Below are 9730 nucleotides of genomic sequence, written 5' to 3'. Positions count from 1 at the left end.
TAGATACCAAACTGTTCCAGTTCCTGTTTGATCATAAGACCATGCCTGCGCACTACAAGGATAGGTCCAGCAGAGTTGCCAATGCGGAGAAGGCTCCATGCTAGGTTAAATCTGACTGAGTCATAGAGATGTAAAACATGGAAACAACCCTTCAGTCCAACTCGTCCATGGTGACAAGATATCCTAAATAAACCTAGTCCCATTTGCCAGCATTTGGCCCATATCCTTCTAAACCCTGCCTAGTCATATAGCCATCGAGATGCCTTTTAAATGTTGTAATTGTACCACCACTCCCTCTGGCAGCTCATTCATACACACATCACTCTCTGTGTTAAAAGTTATCCCTTAGGTCCCTTTTAGATCTTTCCCCTCTCACCGTAAATCTATGCCTTCTAGTTTTGGACTTGCTTCCCCTAAAGAAAAGACTTTGGCTATGCACCCTATCCATGCCCCTCATGATTTTATAAACATCTTTAAGGTCACCCCTCAGCCTCCACTGCTCCAGGGAAATTTCCCAGACCTTGGTGAGATGTGAAATGGCATCTGGGAGGGCAATGCCAGACACAAGACTCCATTAAGCGAGAAGTACAGTTTACTTCAGGGAATGAAGTTTGTTGTAGGAACCATGTGAATGGCTTGGCATGAGTAATAGGTAAGGGCGATGCGAGGTAAGGTCCAGTGACGTTTAGAGTTAGGCGAGATGCAACAGTCCTGAACAAGCACGTGGACCACATGAATACTGCAAAATCACAAATGGTGTGGGAGCAAAACCTGCCCAGCAACTCGACAGCATTTCCAACTGTTCCAGAACCTAGGGTTCTCCCTTTCCATCAAATGTTGAAGATAACTCGGAGTCTGAGTTGGATTCAGCAGATGTCGTCACCTTGACACCTTTTGCTGCCTGAAGAAGAGAATAAATTTCTTCTGAGACACTCCATGCATGAGAGATGAGCTACTGTACGTTACACATTGTCCATATCAGAGGCAGAGTTGGAGGAACCTGAACCCAGTGCTTAAATGCCTCAGGAGGAGCTACTAAAAAAAACTGGCCAATTTTCTCAGACTCAGAGGGGGAGGGAATGTACTGACTTTAACAAGGTCAGCCAGGACATCACTTGAAATTGACGGTTGATAGATCTAGGACTGATGTCAGAGGTAGGTTCTTTACTCAGAGAGTAGTAAGGGAGTGGAATGCCTGCCTGCAACAGTACTAGACTCGCCAACTTTAGGGCATTTAAATGGTCATTGGATAAACATATGGATAATAATGGAATAGTGTAGGCTAGATGGGCTTCACATTGGTTTCATAGGTCGTCGCAACATCAAGGGCCGAAGGGACTGTACTGCGCTGTAATGTTCTATGTTCTATGTCAATAGAATACGAGGTCTCTAATTGGGATTGTTAATTTTGTCCAGTCAAGGAGCCCTGACAGACTTAAACAGGACAGTCAGGCATCCTGTTCACAATGAGAGCTGGCTCTGAGAGGGGTGGATCAGTGTCACGGACTCTCCACGTGTAAGGGGATGAGGTGAGGAGATACCATCTCCTCTGAAGTTATTTCAAGTCGGAATTAAATATGAAGGAAAAGCATGTATTTAGTAGACCAGTGGAGAACATGCACATAAGCAACGCAAGCCTTTAAGTAGAAATAATTAATTCTGAAAAAGAACAGTGGATGGTGCTTCATCATCAAGATTTGTGAGTTTAGAGAAATATGTTAAATGCTTGAATTGCAATTTGCAAAACATGGTGCGGCCGCACTTGGTGTATTGTGTACAGTTCTGGTCACCGCATTATAAGAAGGATGTGGAAGCTTTGGAAAGGGTGCAGAGGAGATTTACTAGGATGTTGCCTGGTATAGAGGGAAGCTCTTACGAGGAAAGGCTGAGGGAATTGAGGCTGTTTTCATTAGAGAGAAGAAGGTTGAGAGGTGACTTAATTGAAACATATAAAATAATCAGAAGGTTGGATAGGGAGAGCCTTTTTCCTAGGATGGTGATGGCGAGCACAAGGGGGCATAACTTTAAATTGAGGGGTGAATGATATAGGACAGATGTCAGAGGTAGTTTCTTTACTCAGTAGTAAGGGAATGGGATGAGCATATGGACATACATGGAATAGTGTAGGTTAGATGGGCTTGAGATCGGTATGACAGGTCGGCACAACATCGAGGGCCGAAGGGCCTGTACTGTGCTGTAATGTTCTATATTCTATATTCTATATATATATTGTATATATATATATGAGAAATAAAATTGAAGCAATTATTTTACAGGAAGCTAATAGCACTAATAGAAAGGTATGGACTTAATAGCACGGAACTCAATCCATCTAAAAACTGGTGAAGAATGGAAAATACACATATTGAGATATATACATTCAAGAATACAAAACAAAAGCAAACTGATAATGATAGTGAAGGTGAGAATTTATATTGTTAACAGGTTTGCTACAAACCAGGAAAGAGTCAATTGCTCCAAGCTCAAAGAGAGCAAAAAGGGTTTGTGCCATTTGTAAGGAATTAGACTTTGATTTAAAATTAGAGTTAGAATTAGGTTTTATTGTCACATGTACTTAAGCACAAGGATACAGGAATACAGTGAAAAGTGTACAAAGCTGCCATTCTCCAGCACTGTCTTATGCATCCTGGGTCTCCAACTACAAAAAAATGAAATAGGATACCTGCAGCCAGAATGGGGAGCTGGATTAGGAAAAAAATCAAATCATTCTGCTGCAGGTTTTGAATTATCCTATGAGTGAGACAGAGAGAGATGAAAGAGCAAAATCAGAATAGAATTCCTCCAACTATGCAGGATTCATTCCTAACCCACTATTTTAATTAGTTCAAAGGACAGAGGTGTTGCATCTAGTTGTGTCGATCAAAATATTTTGAAAGTATATTAATAAAAAAGAACAATTAAAATTAAAGTGAAACCCAAAGAGGAGATCACTGTAAGTTCGGAGATGGTGATTAAATAAAGGTAGGGATATGTGCTAAATCTTTCCACATGTCTCCACTTGGAGCCCATTCCAGAGATGCCAGCCAACGTCAAACAGTGACTGGAGGTGTAGCAGAGGAACAAGAAGAAGGGAGGAAGATGCTCTCTATTGCAATAAAATCTTGCATTATATTAAGTGTTTCAAGATGGCACCACAGCATGGCAACACTTTGCGAGTAACATGCGAAAGGACACTTTTCACTTTTTTTTATATACATGACAACAGATCTAAATTTAAATCTAAAATATCAGAGGTGAGATCAGTCCTAAAAGTGACAACATTATAATAGATAAAAAGGCCAGGGGAGGTAAATTAATTTGATTAAAAGAAGGCAAAATGGCAGGGTGAACTCTATCTTCCTGAGTTTGGGATTTACAAAAGTTTTGGAAACGATATTACCTGGTTTCATCAGTTGTGGATATTTTCTGGAAACTGGAAAGCAGTCATTGTAGTACCCAGGTTTAAAGAGAAAGGAAATTAGAGAAACCTTAAGGTTTCTGATGCAGATGAAATGAACGTTACATTTAGGCAGAATAAAATATAAAGTGACAGCATGGATTTCTCCAAGGTATGTTGGCATTTTGTGGGAATGGGCTACAAAGTTTGAATTCTAGATCAGTGTAAGGTGATGGATTTGGAGAAAAGCTTAATGGTAATTGCACTGTGCATGCAAGTAGGGTAAATGCCATGGAAGAGCAGAGAATTCTAACCATTACAGGTTTATAAGACATTAAAGTCAGCACCTGAAGTTGATAGGCTTTAAACAATTCAACAGAAGTCTTGGTTTTATTACCAAAGTTTAAAAAAATTAAAAACCCACAGGTAGGTTTTACCTAAATAAAATCCTGAGACTTCATTTTGAATGCTGTTAGCAGTACTGGGCCACAATATTGGTAGGATATTCAGTCTCTACAAATAACATTGGGGTGGCACAGTGGCTCATTGGTTAGCACTGCTGCCTCACAGCGCCAGGGACCCTCGTTTGATTCCACCCTCAGGGGACTGTCTGTGTGGAGTTTGCATTTTCTCCTTGTGTCTGCGTGTGTTTCCTCCGGGTGCCCTGGTTTCCTCCCACAGTCCAAAGATGTGCAGGGCATGCTAAATTGCCTGTAGCATTCAGGGATGTGTAGATTAGTTGCAGTATAGGGCAATGGGTTTGCGTGGGATGCTCTGAGGGTTGGTGTGGAGTTGTTGAGCCGAAGGCCCTGTTTCCACACTGTAGGGATTCTATGATCAATGATACATTACAGGATAGGATGGTACCTGATATGAAATGTTAAAGTTTTTGCTTGTTAAACAATATAGAAGGCAAAATGATCGAAGTGTTTGCAATTTTGAATACACAGACAGCATTGATAGTAGTAGATTGTTTTCATTAGATGAGGGTTTAAAATGAGGGGCTATGGACCCAAGATCAAAACTAGTAGATGAACAACAGAGCAAAAATATGGAGAGCACTGTGAAGTTATGGAAGTTCACTTTCAATGTTAGTGATTATGGCAGAAGCTATGTGAAGATTACGCAGACGAAGGATTGTAAAAACAAGTGGAGGGTAAATGCAACACAGCTGTTTAGGCTAAATGACCTGTTCCCTTATCACTTCTATCAAGTCTAAACTCTGAAAAGCAACCCACTTCCTCTTGGATTGGCGACCTTGGTTTCATGCAATGTGTCTCCTCATTTTCAATGTAAAGCATGTCACAGTATTCACTCAATAATTATTAGAGTTCAAAATCATTTACACTTTTAATGTACAAAACTGCAACATTACAGATTTAATTATAGGTGAAAAGTGAACACATCACAAATTAGACACAGGCAACAAAATATAAAACATATAGTGAAATCTTTTAAAAAAAAAACAAGGACACATACTCAAACCATGTTAATAAACAGTTGTTGGGCATTAAGCAAACATTTTTCAGGTCGCAACAGTCAGTTGAACGCTTTTATCTCTTCCCCACCCCCTCAATCGTTTGATGTCAATAAGGTGAAAATAATTTTAAAATTGCTCCATTGAGAGCTGGAAACCTTGACTGATTGACATAGAATGTTCTTTGAAAAGACAGTAGTGTTTAAGCCTTTCAGTAGACAATCATAATTCAGTAGACAATTATAATTATACAGAGGTTCTAGGGGACAATACAATGAGTCCTGTTTTCAAAGCATTGCTGTTTGGAAGGTTTTTTGCCATTCCCAATCACCTCACAATCAGCTTTGTCAATCTTTTCTGACGATACTTTATTTGGAGATAAGGCTGAAACATTAAAGGAATATTTTGGTGTCCTGGAGACCAATGCATGCAATTTCGTTCTCAAATTCATCCACTGGCATGAAGAACTTGAATATTACTTTGGATTTGAAGTTTTTCCAATCAGACACATTGCAAAGGATAAAGGATAGGTGGTGTGGAGGTGTGTCAGGGAGATGCGGAATGGCCTACAATGTTAGTTTTTCATTTTTCCTTTATTAAATTATAACTTCTTAAACTTGCCCGTTGCCATCATTGGTTACGATTGAGATTACGGATTGTTCACTTTCATGCTGTATTGATTATTACAGTTCACTATACATACAATATACATTTGTACATACAAATATATTGACTTAAAAGATGTCCAAGCAGTTGTAAAGCAACAAGGGATGTGAACTGATTGGAATTAATTTTCAAACTTTTGAACATCTCATCTAAGATTCATTTGATTAAGAATAGGTCTTTGAATTCTAATGTTGTTTCTCGTGTCACTGCTATTGCATGAAGGTGACATTTTATAGACAAGTTCTCCCCTTCATACTCCATAACTACAGTGCTTTGTGTAGTAAGAAAGGTTTGTATTTACACAGGTTTTTATCAGATTGTTATATATAACCAATTGTTTCTCTCTAATGGAAAGAAATGCCAGTAGTTCTTTGTGACGAAAACTAAACTACCAATCTTATCCAATTTCTCAGAAATGGTTCAAAGTATTTATGGTAGAAGCACTTTCCTTCGGCAAAAAAGTTAAAGATGTAGGAATTTGAATTATAAAATTGCTTGATATCCCATTGTAGTTAGTCATCACAAACATGCAGCAAAAAGCACAGTCTACTGTACAATTTTGTAAACAACTTTTAATGGGTTTTAGCAATATAAATCATCTGGTATGTTACATGGGCATTGACCATGTAACATACAAACCTATTAGATCCATTAGGATCTCACTTGCACAATATGTAGAAGGTATCTTTTCATTTGAAAACATTTATCGGCAGCGTGGGAAAAGAGGGAGGTGCCCATTTTTTGTTGCTATTATCCGCCAAGTTGTTGTACAAAAATAAATAAAGTAACATAACCCACTCTATGCAGCGCGGTTACCAATTCTACAGATAACAGTTCTTGGCTTTATCACAGAAATAACTAATTTTAATGGAGGCACATTATCCAAACAGGAACATAGATGCTAAACAAAAGGCACACATTTAAAGCTGTGTTTTGCAGCTGTCTTTTTGGTTTGGTCTATCTCCTGTTTCAAAAAATTGTAAACTTTGCTATCCCAACTTTACAAACTTTCTTACTTATTCACTCGCCTATTAATTCTCTAGCACACATTTATACAGATACTTAGAGTTGAAAAGATAACATACAATCACATATACATTTGAAACCAGAAAGCACAAGTGATAAACTGAATACTTTCCATTATGAGAAATGACTGTAGCTTAATGGCAGCTGTCATTGGAACATAGTTCCAGGAACGGGCCATTCAGCCCCTCAAGTCTGTTTTGCCATTCAATAAGATCAAATATTTATCCTAATTCCATCCACCCACTTTGGTCACTTGATACTAATGGCTGGGTAAAATCCATTATCTCAGATTTAAAGTAATTAAGTTAACATTTCCTGCTTTTTGTAACAGAGTTTGAACTTTTGTCATCTTTTACATGAAGAAATGTTTCCTGCCCATTCTCCCAAATGGCTTGGCTCTGATGTTAAAGTTATGCCTCCTTATCCAGACCTGCCAGCTGGGTGAAATGTTTCCCTCTTTCTGTGCTCATTAATTTCTTGAACAATTGTTAATAATCTTAATCAAACCACCCTTTAACACTCATTCCAGGAAATAACATGTTTGTGTAATCATGCCACATTATTTACCAGTTGGAGCCCTGGTAACATTCCGGTTATCAAACACTCCTTACAAGTCAATTTATCCATTCCATAATACAGTGTCTAGAAGTGTACACAGTAACAAGGACTTTACATAGGTATAGAAAACCATCCTCATTCCACTAACTTTTCTCATTTGTTTTATACATGACAAAAATATTTTAATGATCTGTGTGTGCAGCGTTCTAAATTGAATGTTCACCAATAAAAAAAACCTCAAATTTACCACTCACTGCTTATTATTTTCTCTCGTAATTTTTTGTCCTCCCTTCTACACTACTTACTGTGCCACCAATCTCTGTGTCATCAACAAATTTGGATATATATTACTCTATTATGTAATCTAAGTCATTGATAAAAATAATGAATAATGAAGACACCAGCACTGATGTTTGTGGTACATCTTTAGTCACTTCCTCCTAATTCAAGCACATATATCTTCTCAGGTACATGAATAGGAATGGTTTAGAGGGCTTTAGATATGATAATGCTTTAGATATGAGCCACATGCAGGCAAATGGGCTAGTTCAGGTGGAAAACTTAGTCGGCATGGACAGGTTAGATCAAAGGATCTGTTTCCAGGCTGTATGTCTCTGTGACACTATATGCTACCTAAGCAATTTCTAAATCAGGTCAATAATCTAATTTCAATCTGTGAATTTTAATTTTAATTTTAAAGAATATTCTTCCATGAAACTTCACCACATATCTTCTATAAGTCCTAAACTATAATATTCTTCAAGTAGTTCAGATGACATCCTATGATAGCCTCTAGCTTAGATTTGTTCTCTCAATCCTCAGATAATTGATATTAATCCACTTACAGGTGCCTCTGACATTATAATATGGAAATATTTCTTATTATATTATCACATTTTGGTTTAAAGATGATTTATGATGAACACTGCATTTATGACGTAAAATGTGTGTTATTACCGTGGCAGTAAAATCAGAGAATTGAATGCGCTGTAAGTATCAAGGATGGAATGGCTAGATGGTGTGCAACTTCATTCACAAAGCTTTTATCATTGGCTTGTTGTGGAATCATTAAACAGCAATAAAACAAAATCAATCTAATGAGTATATGACGATAGCCTTGACATTAAACTACTTCAAGGTTAAACTCAAGTTAGCCAGTCAGAGGACAGGATTATTCTCTGGCTAACTAATATACCATTTTGAAATATATTCTAGAATATTACTGCTGTACTGACCTGACACAGGGCAACAATGATCTGCAAAGCAACTGTATGTGACAATGAGACATAAGGATTCAGTTAGACACTTTCTCTCACTTGAAATTGAATTTTTGGCACAGTTGTCAAGTGAAGCACTAACACTGAACTTGAAAGCATCGCAAACAATAAGTTTCTTTTACATAACATTCAATCTTAAAGACATAGAATTACTGGGCAAATTTTGTCCATGTAAAGCAAGTCTACGTATACGTGTGTGCGGAGCTACAAACATAGCTTCAGGCATACGTCAGCATACACTGTTAGAGAGTATATAATATGGCATGTGAAAAACGCAGTATCACTTCACTAACAAAACCAAGTATCTTTATTGTAAGATTGCGGAGTTTCAATTTATTTGAGTCACTGAATTATTGCAGTGCAGAACGTGGCCATTCAGCCATTATGTATGCGCTGGTTCTCTGAGTAAATATTTCGCTTTGGGCCAATCTCCTGCCTCCTCCTCATAACTCCACACATTGCTCCATTTCAAGCAATAGGCTAATTCCCATTTCACAGAATTGTTATGGTGTAGAAGGAGGCCATTCAGTCCATCGTAACCTGCATCCGTTCTGTTACCTAGTGAATGCCTCAATTGAACCTGACTCCACCACACAGTCAGGCTGAGCATTCCAGGCCTCAACAATTGACTGCGGATAAAGGTATTTTATAACATTGTTTTGCTCTTTTGCCACTTATTTTAAATTTGTGCCCTCTCGTTCTTGATCTTTTCATGAGCAGAAACAGATTCTCCCTGTCAGCTCTATTCCCCATGATTTAAAACATCTGTCAAAACTCCTCTCGCATTCTCTTCTCCAAGAAAAACATCCTAACATTTCCAATCTGTCATCGTCACTGAACTTCTTCAGCCCTGGAAACGTTCTTTTAAACATTTCAGCACTCTCTCCAATGTCTTCGCATTACTCCTATTGTGCAGAGCATGGAACCCGACAGAGTATTGTAGTGTCTTACATAAGTTCAACGTAATTCCCTTGCTTTTGTACTCAATGCCCCACACAATAGAGAAAAGATACTGAATGCATTATTAACTGATCTCTCAACCTGTCCTCCCACCTCCACAAATACCTTTAGGTGTCCCTGCTCTTGCAGTCCTTCAGAGTTGTGCCCTTTATACTGTCTCTCTAATTGTCACAAGTTAATAAAACCATCATTCTGCATCTTTCCCACTTGAAATTCCTTGTATATTGAGAACATACAGAAAAAAATCAATTGTCCAAAATTCTTTTCTCTTAAAATCAAAGTACTATTCTTCCTGGTCAGTGGGCAAATGGATCCCACTGTATCTGGATAAAAATTTAGTCCGTCAGAGTTTGTCAGTCAATCTTTGGC

Source organism: Stegostoma tigrinum, chromosome 22 (assembly GCF_030684315.1).
Source record: "Stegostoma tigrinum isolate sSteTig4 chromosome 22, sSteTig4.hap1, whole genome shotgun sequence".
Taxonomy (NCBI): domain Eukaryota; kingdom Metazoa; phylum Chordata; class Chondrichthyes; order Orectolobiformes; family Stegostomatidae; genus Stegostoma; species Stegostoma tigrinum.
The sequence above is the reverse complement of the archived record's forward strand: the minus strand, read 5'-3'. Positions refer to the sequence as shown.